The following is a 26,353-nucleotide window of genomic DNA, read 5'->3' as shown; positions in this document are numbered from 1 at the left end:
AAACTACTGCATAATAAAAGTGTCCACTTCACAGCCTGAAGGGCTTCAATGGGTAATGAAAAGCTCATACATGGATAAAAAGAATGGCTCTTAGCAGCCCTCACAATGTAGTATGCAAGCTAAACACACTTCCACTGACGGTTGAAGACAGGGGCCGGCAGTACTGGATATAAGACTACACGTTCAATGACAATGACCATGAATCAGAGTAAGCTGAGATACCACGAACAAGAGTTAGAAAGAAAATGTATTGTAAAGAATGAATTAGCACAGTAACGAAAAACTGGATTCCCAAAACTTTAGACTGCTGCAATGATTAATCAATTAGTCAATTAGTCGCCAACTATTTTGATATTCGATTGAATCAGTTTGAGTCAGTAGTCCTGTTTCCAACAACGTTTTTTTATGCACATTTTGAAGTTGATCGCATTAGAAAATGTTTCCTCAAATTCGCAAAAAGGTTATTACGCTCACTTGAGGTGGTGTTTGCCTTTTTCGAAAAAGAGTTAATGTGCAAAATGGGAGATGGAAACAGCTTTGCCGAATAAGTTGTGACGTAGCGAACATGTAACTCACATGACTACAGTCCCGGTATCCATCGGATGGGGGAAAGGATCAGGATACGGGTCCCATCCAGTGCGCCGTACACTTGTGGTGCGTGGTGGAGTTGCGGTGCGCTGTGCCTCAGCCACGTCGTGTAAATTGACGAATTGGTTCAACAGCTTGAATCGTTTGGCCCTGCACACCGCGTATACACAGCAGTGAACGGTTGTCTTACTGACAACAAATGTCTCTGCCACAACCCTGTTTTCTGCACAGGTGACCAACCATTTAGCCAAAGAACTTCTAAACTCTTTGATTTAGCAAGCCGGTTTGCAATCTACAACCATGCGTAACGTCAACTTGTGACAAAACTACGCTTTACGTAGTCTAGTTTATTTGATGGAAACGCTTCTAATTCACATTTTCTATTTTTTTTTCTTTTTTTGCGACATTTGAAAAGTTTGCTTAAAATTCACTTGACAATTAGATGGAAACATTACTAGTTTTTATGAAAAAAAAAGACACAAAAAAGATTCAAGCTTCTATAAATGTAAATGTTTTCTAGTTTTTTCACGCCTCTATGACAGTACTGTAACTGAATTTCTTTGAGTTGTGGACAAAACAAGACATTTGAGGACGTCATCTTTGGCTTTGGAAAACACTGATCGATTAATCGAGAAAACAATTGACAGATTAATCGACAATGAAAATAATTGTTAGTTGCAGCCCTACTTTAAGTGCACTGCATTTGGCCATACTTAAAATAAAATAGCAAAATAGCAAAACAAAATAGCAAGTGTACAGAAAGTACAGAAGTGCGCAATTTGAGACATAGCACTAGTAAGGCTAGCTTAGACCCAAAACTGATCGCAGAAAAAAACATTTCAATGTCTAAAAAACGGTCACAAAATACCTGTCAGTTGAACTGCAATGGAACTGTCAGTTGGGGTTGCTATAGCAACAGCATGTTTAATTGAAACCACTAGAACGATTTGCTTTCTCCACGACCCGTTGTACTTAAAGCAGCCATATTATGCTCATTTTCAGGTTCATAATTGTATTTTAAGGTTGTACCAGAATAGGTTTACATGGTTTAATTTTCAAAAAACACCATATTTGTGTTGTACTGCAGTGCTCTCTCTCACTGCTGCAGCTCCTCTTTTCAGCTGGTCTCTGTTTTAGCTACAGAGTGAGACCTCTTTTCTTCTTCTTCTTCTGTACTATCTTTGATTGCACTTGCACATGCTCAGATGTAGATCATGTCAGCTAGCTAGCTCCATAGACAGTAAAAGAAAGGCTGTTTCTACAACTTTGGTCAGTTACAAGGCAGGATTAGCTAGGAGACTTCTAAATGAGGGCGCACATGGAAGTAGTTCTTTTGTAGATTATGGTGAACTTGTGTATGTTGTAGCAGTGCTTTGCTATTGAGAATGAGGTAGCATGCTAGCGTTAGCATGCTACGAGCTAATGGTTGCGGTTAGCCTGCTCGTTTCGGCTTGTGACGTCACAAGCCGTGCCGATTTTGAACAGCTCACCCAGAGACTGAAGGCAGGACACATTCAGAAACTGTATCTCACTCTAAACAGCATGGATGGATTTTTTTTCAAAGTTTGTATGAGTGTGGAAGCACCAGAGACACAACATAACACCCCAAATCCCAGAAAAAGTGATTTTTTTCATAATATGGGCACTTTAATGTATCCTTCCTCTTATGTGGTTCAGTTGGACTGACGTGATTGTGACATACAACTTTATAGTTCCATCTCATTGCAGGAATACAAAACTGATGGGTCATTTAAATTAGTTCCTCATCCCGCTGTGTTGCAACCAATTACTGCACTGGAAAGTATAAAGGAAGAATTGGCTAATAACACTGTTTCAAAACAGCTCTTGGTTGACCATCTGCCCTCTGTAAATAACTCTAGGGATTGGTGTGATGGATGTCTTAATAGTCACTCTTTAAGTGCTAAAAATATTATTTTGCGGTTAGTCTATCCCAATGAGTGTTATTGATTCAGTTTCCCGGCATTTGTGGATCATCTTTCCTGCAAGCATTAATTTCTTGGCTCATCAGTTTGGGATTATTCTTTGTCTTTTGTCATCCAGGATTTAGAGTTAACAGCTGGATAATATTATCTCTCCGTTGGTCTTTAGAACCCCAAAAAGAAAGAACAAAGGAAGTGCAGCTTCATTTGAAATATCTTAACGATTGAGATTGGCAATTTAGGACCCAATTTTACCTTGATCATCTGGCACCTTTTACAAGTTCAAAAACTGCATTCAAACCCAGGAACAACCCTAATATTCCACTTTATAGCAATATGTTTCAGGCAATTGTAGCCGTGTAAGTGCCTAGATAGACATTGAAAGCAGTGCCGGGGACTCCAGTCTACCCGAGTCTCAAATCTGCACTGACAGTCCAGGCGGTGGTTCAAAACTGGACTGTGCTGGGTTCATTTAGCAACGATTCAGTAGGTGCAGCAGAGGTAATTTGCCCCAAACACTGTAACACTGATCAACACCGTAAACTACAATACTACAGTACCAAGCAATAGATTTTACAAAACATTTCTTGTACTGCAGTATTCACTCTGGAACAAGGCACATACTGTAACTACTGTTGCAATAGACCTTTTTCACAGCAGACATGTTGACATGTCATAGTAGGAAAAGCACAGGTGTATTCAAAACCATTAATGATGGCTGCATTCCTCTTAGGAGAGGTCCTGGTATTGTACATGCTGACTCACTGAAATAGCTTACTGGGACACTTGATGGAACTGAGCCATTTCACAGGTTATCAATTTCAGCTGTGCTTTTCCTACTATGACAAGTCAAAATGTCTGCTGTGAAAAAGGTCCATAGACTCACTTTAGACTGTAGCGCTCAAAAGATTAATTGATTTAGCACAGTAACAAAAAACTGGATTCACACAACTTTAGACTGCTGCAATGATTAATCGATTAATCAATTAGTTGTGAACTATTAAATTAATCGGCAACTATCTTGATAGGTTTGAGTAATTTTTTTAAGAAAGAAAAGTTAAACTCTGATTCCAGCTTGTATAAATGTGAATGTTTTCTAGTTTCTTCACTCCTCTGTGACAGTAAACTGAATATTTATCTTTGAGTTGTGGACAAAAAACATTTGAGGACGTCATCTTGGGCTTTTTGGGAAACATTGATGGAAGTTTTTTACCATTTTCTGACATTTTATAGACCAAACAACTAATCCATTAATTGAGAAAAAAATCAACAGATTAGGATCAATGGATGGTATAATAAAGATGGTATATAATAAAGTGTATTTTTACTTCAGAGATAGCTGACTTCTCATGGTACGTACGTGTCTTCAGATTTGAGTTATCCATCTTGTCATGGGGAATATCTGTTTTGGATCCAATTTTATTTTAATGAATATCCTTTCTACCATCCTTACTAGGTTTTACCCGATTATGAGTTGGTTTTCTCATTTTGTATATTTATTTTTTTTAACTTTTGAGGTAATCTTCTCCTGGTGAATACTAATATGTTTGTGGAGGCTTTGTGATGCTGAAACTCTGGCTCCTACTTCCCGGCCGATTTATGACTCAACTATTGCCTAACAGGTCGCATTAAAGGGTATTATGAAACAACATGACCTGCCAAAACAGAGGCTTTAAAATCTCAGATTGAAAACATTAGCTTTACCTCTCCATTATTTCACTCATAATGAGATTTGAAAATCTAATTTAAGGGGGCTGCTCAGTTAATAGTGTGTATAATGCCATGATTATAGTTTCCAAGACAAATTTTCAGAATAATTGGCAAAGTGGGAAACATTTCAGATAAACAATAAAGACATTGTTACAACATTTTAATGCATTGCTTAATCATTTTGATTCCTCAAATTATGAAAACCAAAAGTTATGTGTTCAACTCCAAAACTATTTGGGAATTTGTGAAGAATCCTTTTAAAATTCTTAAAAAAAAAACCCAATTGGTTAATTGTGCTAAAGGCAGGAAATGTGTTTTTTAAACATTAATACTGAAACTGTAAGTATGAGTGCAAGTTTAAACTAGTTACGTTGTAGTCTGGTGCTCATACTGGGAATGTTCACTGAACACCACATAACTGGGAAATATGAGTTCATTTGAGCCTGGAGGATATAGACTGTGCACGTGTGTGTGTGTGTGTGTGTGTGTGTGTGTGTGTGTGTGTGTGTGTGTGTGTGTGTGTGTGTGTGTGTGTGTGTGTGTGTGTGTGTGTGTGTGTGTGTGTGTGTGCTTGTATTGCCATTTTTGTGAGTAGTTTTAAGGATCTGGAGGACATGTTGGCTAGCCCTCAGTACTACAAACGTGATCAGGTTTTAGCTTTTTAAACAAGTTGTGTTTCTATGCTTAGCGTTACATTAGGTTTGGGTTTAGGCATTTAGTTGTGATGGTTAAGGTAAAAGTTATAGCAGGGGTGTCAGACATACGGCCCGTGGGCCAGAACCGGCCCGCCAAAGGGTCCAATTAGGCCCACTGGATGACTTTGCAAAATGTGAAAATTGCAGAGAAGTAATTAATTCCAATTCCAAATTTACCACTTTAATCTCAGAGAATATCCAAGTTTTTTTTCCCGTAAATTTACAATTATAATCTTAGAGTTTATCCCGGAATATTACCCCTCTCTCCCGAGTCCGTAACATTATTTTTTCCCACAATGGCCTTAAAAACCCTGCCGTAGCAGAAGCAACTTGCGTTTGCCAACATCAAGCTGACAAGAAACTCTGTGGCAGATAAAGTTTCTGATCTTTCTGGAGGGGTTTACTGGTCTGGCCCACTTAAAATTAGGGGTATCAGTTTGCAGCTTAAGACACAGTGTAGCCAAGCTGCACTTTTTGAGACACCATGGTCACTGTCAGAGTTGTCTGAGAAACTACACCGACAGGACTTCATGGTGCATTCAATCACACCTCGTAAGCTCATGGTGTATTCAAGTGCAACTCGTGAAACTCAAGCTGTTGCTGTAAAGTACCCTTCTGCCATCTAGTGTTTCTTTTTTTTGTCATTATCAGCAATTGACTGGAGAAATGAGTTATTACTACATTTTAAATAAATTATTTAAATTTGACCATATGGCCTTAGCAATAAGCAAGCCGTTCTTCAATGTTGCAGACTGCTGTTTTGTGCTGTTAACATTTTAGCACCCATATTGGAAAAAAAAAAATCAAACACCACCAAAGCCTATCCCTCAACCCTGCCAGAGTCAGAGCCTGCAAGAAGAAATTACATACTGGTCTGCCTGGTAACCAGCTAACACAATCACACACACAGTGCGTTTACATGCAGTTTAAAAAAACGATTATATTCGGGTTATGGCAATACCCCGTTTTCTCAAACGCCATGTAAACACCTTACCCCGGTTAAAATTGGAGTTCTCATAACCCAGTTAACAGACCTAGAGAACTCCTTCAGTAACCGGGTTATTCCTCCATGTATACACCTTAACCGGGCTATGATCGGTTTAAACGTCTGCCCATGCTTCAACGGTTCATCTGTTTTACTCCCCGCCGAGGCAGCAGCGGACATTGGGAGATGGCTAGACAAATTCTCCATCTCCGGGGCTGTCAACGCCGTGTCTCCGCAAAAAAGTGAAGGGACCGAGCAGCCCCCGCTGCGGCTGTTAAAGTTAGTTAGCTAACAAAGTTAGCTTGCTAATTCTACAGACACTGGTTACAGTCCCGTCATTCTTTTTTTTCTTTAAGATTATTTTTTGGGCATTTAGGACTTTATTTATAGGACAGCTGAAGACATGAAAGGGGAGAGAGGGGGAATGACATGCAGCAAAGGACAGCAGGTCGGAGACGAACCCATGGCCGCTGCGTCGAGGAGTCAACCTCTGTATATGGGCGCACGCTCTACCAGGTGAGCTACCCAGGCACCCTACTCCCATCATTCTTCCCCACTCATGTATACGGGGAGAACTGGCATAACCCGGTTGTTCCCTAACCGGGGTTACTGCTGTGCATGTAAGCACACTGACTCACTCACAACGCAGCACTGCCTACTGCAATGAGACAGACACACACACACACACACACACACACACACACACACACACACACACACACACACACACACACACACACACACACACACACACACACACACACACACACACCCCTTGGGTCAAATCTGCAGCCTGCTTGATTTATCAAATGGGGCACAAGCTGACAGCCCTGGAGGGCAGAAAAAATAGAATAAAATAGAATTGAACTGGTACTCATCTGTTGGCATCGCAGTGTGACATTCAGTGTTAATGTAGTAAATTAAAATTTGAAAAATGTAACTTCACTAAGAAAATGAATTAGAAATGAGACCTGCTGCTAACTGAGATGGGTTTAAATGACATTACAGTTTAACATTTCTAACTGCTGAGTGTAAATCTCTCCAAATCTCCAAAAAAAAATCAGCTTTTTCAGGGAAGTAATTATGTGTTCACCCTGCAAGCAAGCAGCTTGGTTGATGTGTTATGGCATTTCCTCTTTATCCAATGTGGCATGGAGGGCTGCTGGAACTTTTGCTGACACACCACATGTGTGCACATTATTTCCTCAGCTAGGTTTACAGTGTATATGCAACATTATCATCTCTCTCTAAGGAAGCAGTAAATAAACATGCTCAGCCAATTTTATTCAGCCGATTTGTCGTGATTAGTTGATCGACAAAAAGTTAATTAGCAACCATTTCAATAATAAATTAAATATTTGCGTAATTTTTAAGGGAAAAAATGCCAATACAATCTCTGGTTCCAACTTCTCAAATGTGGACATATGTTCATTGTCTTCATCTTCTGTGACAGTGAATGCAATCTCTTTGTGTTCAAGTGTTGGTCGGACAAAAATGAGCAACTTAGTTTTAATGTTCTGTATTGTTGCTTGGTATGGGAACGGGACTTTCACTAAAATGTCAGGGAGGAGTCAAGCCCATCTTACAGAGTGCCAGGCTCACCTCCTATGGCCAGAGTTTTACTGTTGCCCTCAGGTCATTGTTTTAGAGTGCCGTTATGAGGACAAAGAGATATAAGGCATCTTTCATTTCTGCTGCCATTCACAAGTTAAATGGTAGATTGAATTAAACCGCAAATTGCTCAGATTGCATACATTGTCTACTTGCACCGTAATCTCTCTATCTATCTATCTATCTATCTATCTATCTATCTATCTATCTATCTATCATGACCTGGAGGCTAGAACCTCCTACTGACTGCAAACCAATTTCCCTGAAAGGGACAATAAATATACTTTATTGTCTGACTTTTACTTTTGACTTTGATTTGAAGTTGTCAACAGGCTCTGGGAAATCTTCTGTTCTCACTACTTTCTGCCACCTGACTGATTAAATCAAGAAAATATTAGCAGAAAAAGCGATAAGGCAACACATTGTGGGTAAGGGCGGGGAACTTTATGTTTTGTCCCAAGAAATGGCATATCACGGGTTAGTGTGGTAACCCCCTGCCGTGAGGATGGAGCCAAGTTGCACAGTGAAAGCATGCAAAACCACCTCGTTGTGCCTCTCCAAACTGAAACCTGATGGGTGGTTGCAGACTCTTGCAGTAAGAACACATCGCGGTTTCAGACAGACCAACATGGCAGTGAGTGAGCCTACTCAGAAGCCTTCAGAACTAAGACGAGCGTTAAGGAGGCTCTCACACACACACACACACACACACACACACACACACACAGGTTTAGCATTGCTGCAGTGGAGTAGGTCGCACTGCAGAACTGTCAGGAAGAATCACAGCACTCTGCTTTGCTGCTTTGCCACACACACACACACGTGTGCACACACACACACACACACACACACACACACACACACACACACACACACACACACACAGTCCCATACACTATATACAAGGTCACTGAGCTAATGGGTTAAACTGCTGCTGACGGAGGATGAGACGAGGTTGACTACATCCGTGTCTGTCTGACCGCACACATTAAAGATATAATATGTAACTTTTCAGCATTAAAATATCTACAAACGACTAGACCCATGTTATATATTTTGTTAAGTTGTGTACTTAGATTATCCCAAAGGTTTTCTGTTAAATCTGTAATTTTATTCAAGGTAGCGGTCCGTGTCATCTGGTCGCCTGTCGATGGGGGTCATATCCCCTTTGTGCATGTGTCAGCGTTATGGTTGTCTTGTCTGCCTGAAGCGGTCATAAAATGACTTTTTATCCAGTTTTACGCCCCATTTTTACGATGCAATTTTTTAGAATTTGGTGGGTTTTAACAATATATTTTAACCGGATGAAGGATTTTAGTCATCGGACGTCTGGATCTTAAGTTATCAGAGAAACAAACTAAGTAAAAGTTAGCAGAAACTCGGCTCACAGAAACAAAGTTTTTTTTGAAAGATTATTTTTTGGGCATTTCAGCCTGTAACTGATAGGACAGTTGTAGACAGGAAAGGACAGAAAGACATGCAATAAAAGGGCCACAGGTCAGCTCGAACCCTGGGCTACTGCGGTAAGGACTGAGCCTTGGTACATGGGGCGCACGCTCTACCAGATGAGCTACCAGGGCGCCCCAAAACAGTTTTTTAACGTAAACTGCTTTATTCAGTTTTTTTACTGGATATTTCATATGGCCCGCAGCCTCGGTTTGTGAAAGACAAGAGCAAGAGCATATGTTGTAAGCTTAAATGTTAACAAATTTGGCATTACGCACAATTAAAACGAACATGAGGTTAAGATCAAGTTTAAGCTATTCCATTATTCGGTTATCTGACTAAGTAAATTCTAAGTAAGGCAGAATTGTTTTTTTAAAAAGATAATTGTGACAATGAAAATAAAAATTGTCAGATATTTGTACGTAACTTTTATTGTTAAAAAAAATGTCAGAAGGGACTTGTGGTGCAACGGACCATAGTTGATCCGTGATCCGTACGGATCAACGCTCACGGTTCGCAATGCATGTTAACCGCGGATCAATTGCAAAGTTTAACCATAATAATAGTGTGAAATGAATGTTTACTGCCGCTGTTACTTACAGCAGGCTGATACATCTCTATGGAGTAAGGGTGCCACGATTTCGATTTGAATTCGACTGAAATTAAGTCACAATCTCGAGCTTCGAATTAAAAAATGGAATCGTCGATGCTGCCACGCCCCCACGTCACGTCCGGTCGGCTTGTCGAGCGGAAAAAAACCCACATGTGTTGAAGTGCTGCGAGTCAACCTCCTCTAACTTAGCTACAGCCAGTCAAAAGATAACACGGCAACTGCAGATGCAGGAGACCCATCGACAGAACTTGAACCCCCTCCTCTTTCACTGAAGTCGCCAGTGTGGAAGTATTTTGGATTTCCAGTGAGTTATGTTGACAACGTTTGCGTTGTCGACAAAAAAGCCACAGTTTACAAGCTCTGCTATGTGCGCGTACCATATTCTTCCACTGGCAGCACGACTAACATGGCAGCTGTCTTCTCAGTAACGTGACAATCTGCAAGAAACAGGTTTGCTTATAAATCACTAAAATAGCAGTGACAGCACCGTTTGGCTTAGTTATCAATGCCGTTAGCATCGTGGCTAACACTATTGTTACTTTATTTTTTGACAACTCGTTTCGGCTGTGCTTTCTAACACGATGTCATTGTGCTAACCGAGCACCGTTAGCCTTTACAACAGAGCCGCTTCACTACACTTGTTAGATCAGGTTTCATTACAGAGTTCTCTGCTGATATGTGTTTGTGGCTGTGTGCTCGTGGTGGAAAATGAATGTAAACAGAGAGCGGCGTGTCGGAAATGCAATGCGCTGTGACGTAGGTCCCCTTCAAGACCGGGCTAATGTTGGAAGTCCCTCTAGTGGACAGAACGTGTAACAACAACCACATGCTTATAGTGGCATTGACAATGCATAAGCCTGAGTAGTGTAGTACATTATTATTAATAATATAATTAATATTATTAATTAATATATATATATATATATATATATATATATATATATATATATATATATATATATATATATATATATATATATATATATATATATATTAATAACAGGCTGCATTTGAGCATTAGATCTTCGAATATTATTCGAATAATAGCATAGCAATTCTACTTCTAGCAACCCTAGAAGGGACCGTTGGCCCCCGGGCATCTACACATTATCAAATCTGGCACTCTTTAGCTTTCCCTTTGTCCAAAGGAAACACAAGCTTCCTTTTCAGAAATTCACATGAAACTTGCACAAACAATTTGATGGAAACACAGAAACTACTGACGTCCAAATTAGACACATTTATATATAGTATAACTGAATCATCTTAACTAGGCAGTGTGTTTGCTCCATCGGCCAGGTCACCGCAAGTATCCACACCTTGTCTCAAACACCCACTACACTGCTGACATTTAACAACCCCACCAAAAACAGACGTATTTTAGCTCCCATTACACGACAGTGGTTCAACAGTAGAATTTTCCTTCAACATACACACGGTGACACCCAAACTAAATGCCTCACAGTATGAAAAAAAAGTTAAACTTTCCACTTCTGTCTGTCCTCGGTTGAAATGGTTCCTGCCAGAAACAACATCTGCAGCGGGAACCAACGACAACCTTTTCAACACGAGAGAGAAACAGGAAAAGAGTGAACAAATAAGGACAGAAAGTGTGTTCTGTGGGTGTGTTTGTGTATTTTTTCCACTTTCTTATGTACACACTGCAATGTTCAGTAAGTGATCTCCTCTGACCTCCTGCCAGTAGAGCAAGACGAGGAGGAAGAGACGAGTCATAAGTCTCCACTACTAAAAAAAAGAACCTGCTCAGACACATATCCACAGAAATGACACACACTTGTACAAAGTTATGGAGCTAATCATATAATGACAGAGCAGAAAATGAGTGACTGAGTCTGACTCAGCTAAAACCCATCAAACCTGCTCCAGTTCCAACAAGTCCTCGGCTAAGAAAGACTGTCGCCGCCTGGATTCACCTGCCATAAAGAATTAGTCCAACCCAACACTTGCACTTAAAAGCTAACGCCCCTCATTAGTCTGTTGACAGTTAATTTCATAACATATGGGACGCTACACTCCTCGGTTGTATATTAAATGCACACCTGACCAGAAGTGTCAATACATCTGCAACTTGAATTTCTTTCCTTAGTAAAAATGCATTGGGAGCAATTTAGTGTTCAGCGTCTTGCTTATGAATACTTAGGAGCTGGGGATCAAACAACATTACACAGTTAGTCGCCTAACCTGGTTCCCGACTTCTGAGTTGCTAATTATTTCTGACTATTTTTTTCAGTTAGAAAAACATCCAATCAAATGAAACCTTTACAGGTATATAATAATTCAGGCTGATCATTAGGGCTGCCCCCTCTGATTCGATTAGTCAACTAATCGGTCGTTTTGGTCTTAGTCGACTTCTTTAATCCATTAGTCATTTTTTATAATTTTTTCATGCTGAATGACTTATTTCCAAGAAACGTATGAGCACACCTAGCCTGGGAAAACCCTGACGAACTTCCGGCAAGAGCCCATTCAAGCCCATTTCCAATTTTTCCAAATCGAGGCACCAATCACAACTGTTGAGGCAGGAGTTAGACCAATCACAACCGTTGAGGCAGGCTTTACACGATGACGATAGCGTTAGCGACGGCGAGCAGCTTTTTGTTTACATTCAACATGACGGCCTCCAAAGCGCAGCAACCCGTTGGTGCCGCTGTAGCTGCTACGTTACCCGGATCATCGGTCTGATTGGTTGAAGGACTATCCAATGCGCCCAGAGGCATTTGAGCGGCGTCCGTTGGTGACGCCCCTTTGGAAATGAGCTGCGAATGAACGTTCCCCAGACCCGCTCTCAGTTACAACTGAGAAGGGTCTGGTATCAACCAGGCTAGAGCACACCTCTGGCAAACACAAGATTTAAAGTCATGCTTTTGTATGATTCTTTGTGAAGAAACTCAGTTTTACAGATGTGTTGACTATATCAACTAATCGATTAAAATCAACTTAAGATTTCTTTAGCTGCGCACAGCCCTACTGATCATGATGCTGAACTCCACGTGCTCCCAAGGTATAGTTATTGCATCCCACTTCTAATATGCATCAGCTGAACTATCAACGAGATAGCGAAGCCCGGGAAACATATTACTATGCTAGCATGATCTCGCTCTACTAAGTCTGGATCGACGGCGGTTCATTTACCAATGATTAACCAGATAGTTCCGGCGCAACGGGAAGTTAGCTAGTCATTCCGGCGCAGCGGGAAGTTCGGCCGGATGTCCCTCAACTTGTGCTTTTTTTGTGTGTGTTTACGTTCTTAACAGCAACCCGAACCTCCGAGCTACAAAGCAAACGTTTCACACTAATATTGGCAAGTTTTGGAGAAGATTTGGACCGTGCTACAAGGCAGGCCTGCCTGGTTATTTCTGGGAATGACTGTAAAGATATACAAAGAATTATGATTACGGCATTTACTCTCTAACTGGGACGTTTCGGGACCGGATGGCGGGGATTTGCTATGGACAAAACGGCGATACACTGGTAAGAGCAAATGTCCTTTAACTAAGTATACAGCTAATTTAAATAGCTCACGTTACTGTATTGTGTGAACAGCTAACTTAATTTAATATTTTAAGTGTTTTCTTTTGAGGGGTGCAAATGTTCCACCAAAACAAGTTCCTTCCCGAGACCATTTTACAGATCCACCGTCTTTGGGACCGGAGATTAGCACCCTCCGAGACGACTGTGATTGGTTTAAAGAAATGCAACAAAAAAACCCGCTGACTGTGTATGTGTGAAAGGGCCAGTCCTTACTCCACAGCGCTGTGGAGACAGGTCTGGCAATGCCAGACTACGCTCTACTAAAAATATATCTGGATGTGGAGTCATATCATCAGCCCTACTCTTGTCCACAAGAAGAAGAAACATACACTGAATGCAAAGTACATCTGTTTTTTGAACAGAGTTGAGGAGTTTTGGGCGGACTGTTCCTTGTTGAAAGACACCTACACAGTAATTGCTGAAGTAGGCGAGCTTAATTCTAGTTCACTTTCCATCCACACATTTTTCCAAACCAGCCTGAAGGTCTAAGCTGTGTAGTCCAAAAAAATAAAAAAGTGAAATATTGTCCAGTCATTTCTGTACATCAGTGGGTGCTACAGTACAGCTACAATGAGTGGTGTAGGTCTGAGCCATGACCTCGGTCACAGCTGATCCAGTCACGCACTCTCTCCATGCAGACAGCAGCGAGAGCCGCGCCGTGTTAATCTACGTCCAAACTGTTTTGATTCACACGGAGACAAAAGTCGGCAGACGCTCACATACTTTCCATCTGTGCTGGAGAGCTGTCTGGATATAGGAGGTCGCTGTGGTTTGGTCTGGACTCGGTTCACGTGTGAGTGTGCGTGTGTTTTCACGTATGAAAGGAGCCAGGACAGAAAAACAGTAGCTGTTCCAGGCGTACACCAAGCCATAACATTAACACACAAATCCAACCACACACACACACACAGGTTCAATGCCTTTAGTTTTCTCTCTTGGTATGAGCAATGGAAAACAGACTTAAAGTATCAACAGTTTCTCCAAGCCACTGGACACCCACACGTGCACACACTCACAACTTACTGTGTCAACAGTTACTTCAAACCAGGCCGACCAAACAACCAACCGACAAACCCCAAACGCACTCGCACTTCGTTTCACCCTGAGACACACACACACACACACACACACACACACACACACACACACACACACACACACACACACACACACCTCAGTGTATAATTAGCACTTTTTTCTGTGACTTGTTTTACTGCTTTGTACTACGAAGTTAAGCTAACGCGCTAACAGCTAACTTCACTCTTTCCATCTGTAATGCTGCTGCTCGTGCATTATCTGTTTGGCTGTGTCCATGTCTGGCTCTTCTTTTCGACAGGATTTTTTTCAACATGTTATGTATTTTTAAGAAACCAACCAGACAGATTTTTACTCTGTGTGGATTCTGTATTTTTTATTTTTTACTTGTGAGCCACGTCAAATACAAATTTCCATCGCCTTCTGATGGACAATAAAGATTAAATGAATTTGAATCTGAATGCTTCTTCCACCACTTCTAAGTCGGAATTTTTCTAAAAACAAGGGAGACAGCGTCCGCCTCGGTTCGACACAGTCAATGCGACGGCCCTGATTCCCAGCTGCACAGCCTGCCCCTGGATCTCCACGAGGGTCGAGGGACATAGACACAGAGAGACAGAGAGAGACAGAGAGAAATAGAGAGAGGGGGGGAAGTGGCTTGGCGAGAGTAATGCAGCGGAGGAAAAACACGAAAGGGAAAAATGAAAGATTTTTTTTAAATGGTGGAAAAAAAAAACAAGAAGAAATGAGATTACATTTTCCAAGAACGAGGGCTGTGCAGTAACACAGCAACGGCGGCCAGAATAACTCTACATCTGTCTGGAATTAAGGAGAGACAGACAGCGCCGCTGCTGTTGGTTGAAAACTGTATTTGAACGCTTTTCTTCGAGCTGGAGATGAAGGGAGTTTGAACAGAATCCTGTCCAAAGCTTCCAAAGCTTCCAAAGCCACAACAGATCCACACAAACATTTCACTCTATACAAACAAGAACAGTAAAGGAACGTATAAAAACAAAGCTAAAGCCATGATGTCGTTATATTTAGACGCAGCTATATATTCACTGCTGTCAAATATACATTTTTTCTAAATTTTGATTGCTTTTAACAATCGGACTGTGTCTGAAGATAATTAAATGAATGTTCAGGCTGGCTACTGAATCTCAATACTTAACCAAAATGCGTCCAGTACTTTGAGCATCAAAGCCTTAAATTAAAAACTTTACTACTACTTTATTCTTGTACAGCAGCAACATTTAATACATTTGTCTTCTTTTGTTAAATAAAGTTGTTTTTGTAACAGAAAAACAAGTTTATTCTCAAACTACTGAAGTTTTTTCTCTCAAAGTAAAGCACTGAATGTAGGCCTGTTTGAGTCCCGAAATTCTTTTTTTTTTCTTTCTATTTTGTATAAACAGCTGACTGGATTTGTCAGTCAGCTGTGACGACTGGAATGCGCCAACCAGTGAAACATTACTTCTTGTTTGTTTTCCCACAATTCCTTGTTCTTTGACCACATCACTGGGACTATGAGAGGAATGTCCTTAGGACCAACCTCAGCTTTCTAAAAGGCATCCCTGACCTCTGTGTACTATGTACTAACATTTAAGGATACTCTGAACACACCAACAAGCCCTTTTACTGATTTGCGGTTTGTGTATGGGTCCTTTGTGTTTACTTTACAGAGCGGTTAACTAAGGGGAGACAGAGGAAACTGGAGTACGGTTAACTCATCTGGATACTCCATTAATGCTACGTGTTTGTCTCTATGTGTGTGTGTGTGTGTGTGTGTGTGTGTGTGTGTGTGTGTGTGAGAGCGGGTCACACACACAGGCACACACGCTGAGTCACTGCATTCAGCTGCCAGATGCCTGTTTCAACAACAGCAGAAAAACCATCACACACACACACACACACACACACACACACACACACACACACACACACACACACACATTCCACTGGAGTCCTGATTGATGTTTAAGTTAATTCTATAAGCTTTTTTTTTTTTTTTATTGAAGTCCTTTGATTTTTATATGATAGTAATTCAGTTTTCCTGTATTCAAATTAAACACCTAGGATTTAGTTCAGATCTACAGCTCTGTTTTGCTTTATAATTTAATCCAATATCTAATCTCAAGCCGACTGAAACTAGGCCATTTTATTACTATACATGTGAACATGGCTGTTAAGCTACCGAGGCGGCTGAGCAGGTTCAGGCTTGCTTTGGTTATTATCTGTGCCACCGAGAGGCCCATGGCTCTAACACTCTGAGCCGGGACCAAACATTTAACCGCGCTAAGCTCTTGAAGACCCCCAAAAAACGGGGTGAAACGCCATGATTGACAGCTGTGATTGACTCGCGATTGATCGAGCGGGTGTATGGGCGGGACTTGGATACCTCGCCTACCATCGCCAATCGCTACTCCGTCGACTCTGGCTCCAAAATAACAAGGTGGCAGCGCTTGTATCCCCGATATTCTGGCTTCTCTGTTTTATAGTGGGAGGAAGTGAAGATGTGTCGTCCATCTTTTTCCACAGTCTATGCCACACACACACACACACACACACACACACACACAGGTCCTGATGCTGTTTAATTTGTGAGTGTCTCTGCAGGTTCAGCACTGACACAGCAAAACAGACTGCACTGTAGAGTAGACTACTACACAGGAGTGCTGCATTACACTTTACACTACAGCGCAAGGCACTGTACTATAGGGTTAGTGCTATTGAGTTCACATTTGGGCACTTGTTTTGAATCCAATTTAAGGTAATGGACACATGAAATATGATTAATAATGAATGATTTTCTTGCATTAAATTGATGGCTTTGTAGGTGCCTGATCTCAAATGTCTGAGCTTTTCTTGAATGCACCATGGACGAAAAGTGTCAAAACAGTCCTTATTCACAACTGCTTTAACATTAGGGCCGCAAATAACGATTATTTTCATTGTCGATATGAGTGGATAAGTTGTTTTGGTCTATACAACGGTTAAAATGTGGATCAGTGTTTTCCCAAAGCCCAAGATGACATCCTCAAATGTCTTGTTTTGTCCACAACTCAAAGATATTCAGTTTACTATTCAGAAAATATTCACATTTAACAAGGTGGAATCAGAGAATTTTTTGACTCAAACCAATTAATCGAATATCAAAACAGTTGCAGATGAATTTGGTAGTTGACAACTAATGGATAGGATTGGGCGTCGAGAACAGGTTCCCACTTGGAATCGTTTCAAAAATGAATCGTTTGGAAAATGTAGTTTTGAATCCGATCATCGGTTCCAAATTTAACACGTGTAAGTTTTGGTTTCCGTAGCGGCCAGCGTATATTTCCTGGCGCTTGTTGTGCTGCAGCCACGGAGCACAGGAAGTGGCTCTCTAATGTGGCTTTCATCTATATTGAAAAAAAAAAGCCCGGTAAAACTGTAAATCCCCATTGAATCAAAATAAATGTTTCCTCTTAAGCATGTGACCCGTTTCAACTCCACCGCTCAAAGAATCGGGATCGAGAATCGATAAGAACCGGAATCGAAAGGAAGAGTCGGAATTGGAATGAGAATTGTTAAAATCAAAAACGATGCCCAACCCTACTAATCAATTAATCTTCGTAGGGTTACACTTTACTTGAAGGTATCTACATAAGAGTGACATGACACTGTCATGAACGTGTCATAAACATTATAAACAAGTCATAAACGTTTATGACATAACGCTTCTTTTAGTAAGTATCATTCGGTTTTTATCATGACAAATTATGGTTAGAGTTAGAGTTAGGGTTCATGTGTCATGACAGTGTCATGTCACTCTTATGTAGATACCTTCAAGTGTTACCGTTGTAGTTCTATTTAACATGCTATAGCCCAGTTCAGACCAAAGATTCGTGACGAGACGAGTTGAAACTTGCAACTTCTTGCAACGCGTCGGTCTGCAGCGCTCTGAAAGCTGCCAGTTCACACCAATGAGACGAGACGAGATGGTGTATCATCTCCATGACAACGCCTCTTTGTTCTTCCGTTCTAACTTCCGACTTTTAGGCTTTTTTGTAGCTGGATATATCACTTGTTTCGTCTAAATGTGAATGTGGATAAGGTTAGTGATAGTGAGATGCTTGCTACAGTTGCATTGCTAGTGATGAAAACACGGCGAAAACACGTTTTATTTCTCCGATTCACTGCTTTGTTCTAACACCGCTGGGCGCTCTCTCTCTCTTCAGACTCTCGTTACCGTGCTTTCGGGCGGTCGTTGAGGCTCCGTCAAAAAATCTCTGACATTTCGACAAGCTGTTTGTAACATAAAGAAAATTGATTATGGAACATTTTAATTCTATAGTTTATATCTGACTTTATCAGCAGACGTCTATATTGGCTGTTGAAACAGGTGACGTCTCTTACGTTCTAAAACCAGCCTCTGCGACTTGAACGGTTGAGTCGCAGCGAAACCATCAGCTGGTTTGAGTCGAGCCGAGACGGACCGGTTCAGACCGCTGAAACTTTTCCCTGCGACGTTCTAAGACAGTCACGTCTCGTTGTGAATCTTTGGTCTGAACTGGGTTTAAAGGTCCAGTGTGTAACGTTTTAAGTTGTTCATTATCAAAATCTAATTGTTGCCCGTTCACAAACTTGTCCTTTTTCATGAATATTTACCACCACCATCAATTCCAAGTATTCCTGTTGGCTTGACATTTTACACTGGGGTAGACGCTCCATATTCATGCGCCATCTTGAAATACGTTAGCTGGTAAGGGACATACAGGACATACTCCGAGAGAGTTGATTGCGATATATGATCTCAACGCTAGATGGGAGACATTCCCACACATTGGACCTTTAAGAAAGTGTAACGTTCACAACAAAATAAAAGGCTAAATAAGAAGCCTGGGTTGTCCCTCTGTAACAGCTCTGCTCTGCTGCTCCTTCACACCCTCTCTGTCTATCCGTCTTACCCCTGGGACCAGGAGGAATTTCCTGAGAGAAGGACGGATGACTTTTCCATTCACTTGGCGAGAGAGAGAGAGAGAGAGAGAGAAAGAAAGAGAGAGAGAGAGAGAGAGAGAGAGAGAGAGAGAGAGAGAGAGAGAGAGAGAGAGAGAGAGAGAGAGAGAGAGAGAGAGAGAAGACAAAAAAAAGACAGACAGAGAGGAAGAAGCAAACAAGAAGATGGTGACCTGGTGTGACCTCTCCCAGCCACCAGCAAGAATACTCGTTACAGATGTAACCAGTAGAGTACATTGAGTCCGATGTTTACAAGTTGACTGCAGCGCTGCCAGAGGAAGCACACATGCAGGCCTCCCCGGAGCCTGGAAATGCAGATGTTTGCAAATTTCCACAACACTCATGTATTAAAGTGCCCCTGAGCAAGAAACTGTATGAACTGTGGATAAGAGGGTTATGAAAAATCATTATATCCATATTACTTTAACCACATACATCTGTAACATCTTGGTACATCTAGCTCTGTGGGTGGCGCACTGGCGGTGCTATAGGAAAGCTTGTGGATTGAAATCATCCTCTGGGAAGCAGGAATGTGCTCATTGATTTCCCGGCAATCTGCCTCTTAGGTTTTTGATATTTTCAGTTTAAATATGGATCTGTTTTTACTTAATGGTGCGTGGGGGAAAGGCCTGAAGGTACCAATGAAAGCAGTCATCTACTGGAGACTACTGATGTGTCCCGACTCCATATAACATAAATATTCTGAGTAGGTTTCCATGTATGTGTATGCTGCATCAATATTCATACTCAGTGTTTCCTCTATGTTGATATTACCGCGGCGGGCCGCCACGGTAAAATGTCTGCCGACACGGTATCAGAAATAGGGCAGACGCACAACAGGGTTTCCGCTATGTACACCGCCGCTCCTTCAGCTGTTTATGAAAAGTCATAAAGTCGTAATTACACGACTCTGCAGAGCCGTGTGCTCTACCGAACTCAAGCGAACTGTCATCCGCTCTCTCTCTCTCCCCTTTAGGGTGAGCAACTGGAACAGTGACAGGACGTCATCACTCGCGAAGTCATGGCAACCAAATAAACAACAGGGCGAGTGCTATTTGTCACTCAATCTTAGGCAACAGCGACGAAAGCCGCGACATGAAATCCTCACTCACTCACGTGTGTCCCGTGAAATATGACAGCTAGGACGCTGAATTCGATGAATTTACCGTTTATCAGACCCCAGATGAGACAAGAAGCTAACGTTAGCGAACATTGCCGTGACGGTCCCTCTGCCTCTGACTCCCCGCTGCAGGAGACGCTGTATTAATGTTAGTTTTAAAACCACTTTCCAGGTTAGTGGGGGTGCATACCGCTCAAAACCAACATTAAAAAAACGTAGCTAGTAATGTTCACTCAGCGTTTTGTTTTGTTGTTAAACTGTGTGTAAAATGAGCGGTGAAGTTAAATTACCCTACGGTACCGTCTATTTGCTGGATGGTTTCAAGGTAACGGTCGGTAGCTAACATTAGTAGATAAGCCCGTACTTTTTGACATAAACGCTTGATTTTTCGGCACTATTTTCCCAGATGCAAAGTAAATGTAGGAGCTGCTCACAGCTGCAAAACATTACAGAGAAATAGAGCCTAAACGGTGATAAAACAGCTGGAGGAAAATCTCAGAGAAGCAAAAAAAAGTATAAACATTTTGATTGTTTCTGAAGTTTAATTGTCGGTGACATTCCAAAGTCACAGTTTGATTGATGTTAATTGGCTCTAGTCTGATAGCATTTCCTGTTTGTGCAAAAAAGTACACTGATGTCTTCTATACTGTAGAAGAAAACAGAATACTACAAAAACATAGCACACAGTAAATGTAATGAGAATGGAACTTGGGATTGGTTGAACTGCAGAGCCAATGCAAATCCACAGCAAGATTTCATTTGATGGGTTTTGACAAGATATCTTAAACACAAACGTGGTGGTCAGTGGAATTTCAGAGCTGAATGTGGTATTTAAAGCAGCCATATTATGCTCATTTTCAGGTTCATAATTGTATTTTAAGGTTGTACCAGAATAGGTTTACATAGTTTAATTTTCAAAAAACACCATATTTTTGTTGTACTGCAGCGCTCTCTCTCACTGCTGCAGATCCTCTTTTCAGCTGGTCTCTGTTTTAGCTACAGAGTGAGACCTCTTTTCTTCTTCTTCTTCTGTACTATCTTTGATTGCACTGCACATGCCCAGTAGCTCAGATGTAGATCATGTCAGCTAGCTAGCTCCATAGACAGTAAAAGAGGCTGTTTCTACAACTTCGGTCAGTTACAAGGCAGGATTAGCTGGGAGACTTCTAAATGAGGGCGCACATGGAAGTAGTTCTTTTGTAGATTATGGTGAACTTGTGTGTGTTGTAGCAGTGCTTTGCTATTGAGAACGAGGTAGCATGCTAGCGTTAGCATGCTAACGTTAGCATGCTAACGCTACGAGCTAATGGTTGCGGTTAGCCTGCTCGTTTCGGCTTGTGACGTCACAAGCCATGCCAATTTTGAACAGCTCACCCAGAGACTGAAGGCAGGACACATTCAGAAACTGTATCTCACTCTAAACAGCATGGGTGGATTTTTTTCAAAGTTTGTATGTGTGTGGAAGCACCAGAGACACAACATAACACCCCAAATCCCAGAAAAAGTGATTTTTTCATAATATGGGCACTTTAAGAGAAAAGATCGGGGGGGTCATCAACATCATTAGGTATCATCCTGAGGGGCCCGCCAACACCCAGAGCAAAATCATAATGAAGTCTGTCCAGTAAGTCACGATTTCTGGCTTTGGAGCAAAGTGAACAGACATTGCCATCTTTAGGGTGTTGTGGAGCAACTGGATATCACAAAAATCTTACTGTCGAAATGACAATATTACAAAACACAATAGAATTAGTAGGGGTGGGGGAAAAAAATCGTAACAGCATAGTATCGCAATATTTTCCGTGGCAATATTGTGTCGATACACGGATGCCAAGTATCAATCTTTTACTTTTATTATAAAAAAAATTGCACATGAGAATTTAACTTTTTGGTCCTAGAATAATGAAATCAATTGCTTTGTGTTGACAAGTTGACAACATTTTCCTTTTGGGGACATAATTTGAAGTTGGCAAAAAGGTAACACATTGCAATATATTGCAGAATATCGTGAATATGTGTTTAAAATTGCAATAATATCGTATTGTGAGACAAGTATCGTGATTATATCGTATCGTGGTGATTCCCGGCCCTAAAAATTGGCATCTTCAGGAATCATTTCTACATTGTTTCAGGGTTTCCCTGCTGCTTCACCTCCATAGTGGTGATAACCAGGTGTTCAAATGGCATCAAAGTGAAGGAAACAACACCAACTACCAAAACTCAATCAACAGAAAATCCAAAAGATAATGCCACGCTGCTTAATTTAGAGATGGATCACTGAGAAAATACAGAGCATAAACACTAACCCACAGTGAAGGATACTAATCAGGAAACCAGGACCCTGCAGGTCTCAGATGTGAAGCCCTGGCTGACAGTCAGAGCAGCCTTTAGTTGAAGTAGGGCAGTCGGGATTTTTTTATACTCCAGTTAACCCTCAACACTACTGGGAGATGCTGAATTCTGCCCCACTTTGCTGCACGCGAGACAAGACGTCTCAATTCTGTCCGAATGGTTACAAATCAGCTCTGATGGGCCTGGTTACAGACTACAGAATCTCCCATTACTAGTGATTGTAGGTCAATTTAGTTCAAAGAATTATAGTATTAAACATCAGTTCAAATGTTTGTTTAAAATCACACATGAAATCGCCATGCAGTTCAGTGTGATGGACAATCAATGCATGAGTACAACAAATTACAGAAGTCTTGGCAAAATCAAAGGTATTTTACCATCTAGATTCTCTGCTCATTTTCCCTATTTAGGGCAACGGTGACGTCGAAGCCTATCCCAGTTCGCTTTGGACAAAAGGCAGGGAAAGATGGTCACTGCCCACTTTCAATGGAAAGGGCAAAAGTTCTCACCAACAACCTTTGAAATAGATACATTTCCATTTAGATGGGTCAGGGTTAGATTACTCTATTTAGACATCTAACATTTGACAACCCTGGCTCTATAGTGAAATGAAAAATAAGGAAAATAAGTTTATATCTGTCAAGGTAAGATTTAAAAAGTACCATTTTAGTACTGGATAACAAAACTAAAGGTTTTATATTGTATTACAGTTTTTAAAACAATACCCAAAGAGGGCTATGCCACATTCAGGCTGATGATATCGCTAAATCAAAACCAGCATCCTTATTTATTTCAATGAGACCCAGAGAGAAAATTCAATACTGGCACAACTTTTGCCAAAGTGCAGTCCAACATCATCTGGCAAAGAAATATATTGGCCAATCAATCTTCAAACAGGACTTCCTGGTTTGCATTTTATCGTCTCGCCGGCACACTGCTGCAGTAGTGCTGTCTGTCAGTGGATAAAATCATTTTACTATTCATCTTATACTTAAAGGAACTACAGCGGGACTGCAGTACTCCATGACGCAGAATTATAAATCCACTTTCAGGGTTAGGATTAGGCTAGCTCATCAATCACAGTTTATGGGAACAAATTTTCATACATGACCCTGTGCATGAAAAAACATCGAACATCATCAGTGACATCGTAAACTGCATCATTTTAATCATTTTTTTGTTTTGACAAGTGATGCGTAACAATAAACAGCGGAACAATCCACCCAGAGAGGGTAAACCAAAAAATGTCAGCCATGAAAACTAGGGATGCACCGAATCCAGATTTTTGGGGTTCGGCCGAATACCATATCCACTGGTTAAGATTCTGCCGAAACCGAATACCGAATCCTCCTCCCATCCTCAGTCCATTAACACAGTAAACACATTAATGAAGTAAACAACGTCCACAGTTTTTAGCTGTGACTGTCTTCCTTTGCTGTACCTGAAGTTGCTACATTTTGGCTGCTGTCTGTAGATTCCTTCATGCACAACTCGTATTCTTTCGGATGTTTCAGAGCAAATGTTGTAACAGCGATGATGTTGTGTATTGTTTAGGGTCATTGCCACCACGAGACAAATCGGCATTGTAAATTGAACATGTAGCTGGACTTGAATGGCCTTCTTCTGACTGAAAGTACTGCCAACAACACTTTTTCTGAGTTCCATTTTCACGTTCTCACAGCCTACTGCATTGAACGGTCCACCTACGTAAACACCTTCCTGTAATCAACAGCGGCGTCATTACGTCGACCAGCGTAGTGCAACGTAGGGTTCAGTGGAAAAAAATTCTAAAAGCCAAAAAGCCCAATATTCGGCCGAATCAGAAGCCGAATCCTGGATTCTGTGCATCCCTGATGAAAACACTGTACTCACCAAACCAACATCTAGACCCCACAGCCATCTTTCATCTTCACTTTGACATTAACATGTTCAACTTTACACCGAAACGTATCCCTTTACGCCTACATATAACACTTCCTGAAGTGATCTAATACACACTCATGTTCAGTATGGCTGATCAAAATGTTTCTACCAATAAGCCAATAATCTAATTTTGACAAGAGACAGGTCTACTAGCAGCAGGAAGACATGACAGACATGGTTTACTTGCAAAACGTCAGACGGTGAGACAGCATACAATTTATTGCAGGACGACAGGATGGTGAGACAGGGTGACAGACAGACAGACAGATAGACAGATGGCAGGCCTGCATGTCTGATGATGCTGAATTTTAAATGGCTTTTAAATGGGACTTGGGGCAAACCCTGATCAGGCTGTTATTACAGAAAATTGAATTAAAAAGTCCACACAATAATTAATACATAGGGTGATATATATCTGATATATTCTTTTCTAAACTCCACATTTTAAGAGTCAGTCGTGTGGCTGGCAGCTGCGGGGGAACACGCCCATGGCTGTGTAATGCTATATGAATGCCACGCCTTGCTTATGTCAGCTCAGCACGCCCGGCCTTCGAGCTGCAGCACTAAACGCAAATATTCCGGCTGGAGAAGGCGCTGTCAGCCGGCTGCTGCTCCCCGGCGAACCTGCGCATCCAGGCCGGGAGTCTGTGCGCTGCAGGCCCTGCGGCGTTTCATACAGCACGGGGGGGGGGAACACACACATGCACAACGAATGACGGCGCTTAAAGTCACAAATCACCCCTTTGTGTGCATATGCAGTCACCACTACATGCATTTAACCGGCTGATGTGAATCAAAAAGACCTTTTTTCTGTGAAGCTAGTCGTTTTCTCTGTCACCCCCTCCCACCACCACCACCACCACCACCACCACCACCACCAACCCTTATCCTTTCTCTGCATACACATGCAGTCACTAACGGGATTAATTGGCTTTTATTACAGCGGATGCTAATCAAAGGATCCGCTCTCCGTTTGTCACACAATAAAGGTCCAAAATGTCCCGGTATTAACAGGCGAAGAGGTGTATTCTAAATCCCCCCCAAAAATAAAAAAAAAAATAACAGCGAGGGAAAAAGAGAAAGCAGGGTGACTGTGGTTGGGATAGAGATGCGTTTAGGTGAAGGGGAATTGGGCTACTTACTGTGCGGATCCAGGGAGATTTCTGGGAGAAAAATCGCAGCCACCGACGGGGAGACAGAGGAGAAGTGTCCGGTGGGAAACCCCGCGGTGTGACGGTCAAGGCTTCGTCGGGATTTCTGCCGGTTTAGTCCCGGTTTTCACCGACTCCCCTTTCCCAGATATCCCAGATTTCCCCTGCTGCCACACTGAATCCCAACACCGCTAACACCAGCATCAAGTTAGAGGCAGGCAAAATGGAGGACTTCCGGGCGTGACTTTCACAATAAACCCTCCTCGCTGCTGTGTGAAAAATATAAAATATGATAAAGGAAAAGATTATATGATTATTAATTATTTTTTTTACAAATCGCTTACTCATCAGCATGAAGTATGTCGTCCCCGAACTTTTCAAATAAACACAATGTTCATGTATTTAATATTTTTGTATGTATTGTAGGCCTACATTCTCATAATAGGATAGGCTAGGATAGACTTTATTAATCCAGCACTGTACAATATATTAGGCCTACTAAATTCTGATATCATTAACACTGTGTTGCAATGCATTTCTTTTCCTTTTCCTTTCTCATCACCAATGAAATTCAATTTCTGTTGTTTTGCACACTGCCATAGCCACATTCTTATATTACAAATTCAAATTCAAATTG

At 41.4% G+C, this 26,353-nt stretch overlaps 1 protein-coding gene across 4 annotated transcripts in view; it reads right to left on the bottom strand.

Annotated features, from left to right (window-relative positions):
• The window catches only part of raph1a (Ras association (RalGDS/AF-6) and pleckstrin homology domains 1a), an 81,867-nt gene extending 55,927 nt beyond the window's left edge, over nucleotides 1-25,940 (bottom strand). For all 4 annotated transcript variants that reach the window (XM_031305094.2, XM_031305243.2, XM_031305164.2 and 1 more), the window contains exon 1: nucleotides 25,708-25,940. The gene's annotated coding sequence lies outside the window, so the exon portion shown is untranslated. The remainder of the gene's footprint in view (nucleotides 1-25,707) is intronic.
• Between the last annotated feature and the right edge of the window lie 413 nt (nucleotides 25,941-26,353).

The sequence above is a fragment of the Sander lucioperca genome, chromosome 8 (genome assembly GCF_008315115.2).
Source record: "Sander lucioperca isolate FBNREF2018 chromosome 8, SLUC_FBN_1.2, whole genome shotgun sequence".
NCBI classification, from domain to species: domain Eukaryota; kingdom Metazoa; phylum Chordata; class Actinopteri; order Perciformes; family Percidae; genus Sander; species Sander lucioperca.
Note: the sequence above shows the minus strand (reverse complement) of the source record. Positions and strands in the feature narration are given on the sequence as shown.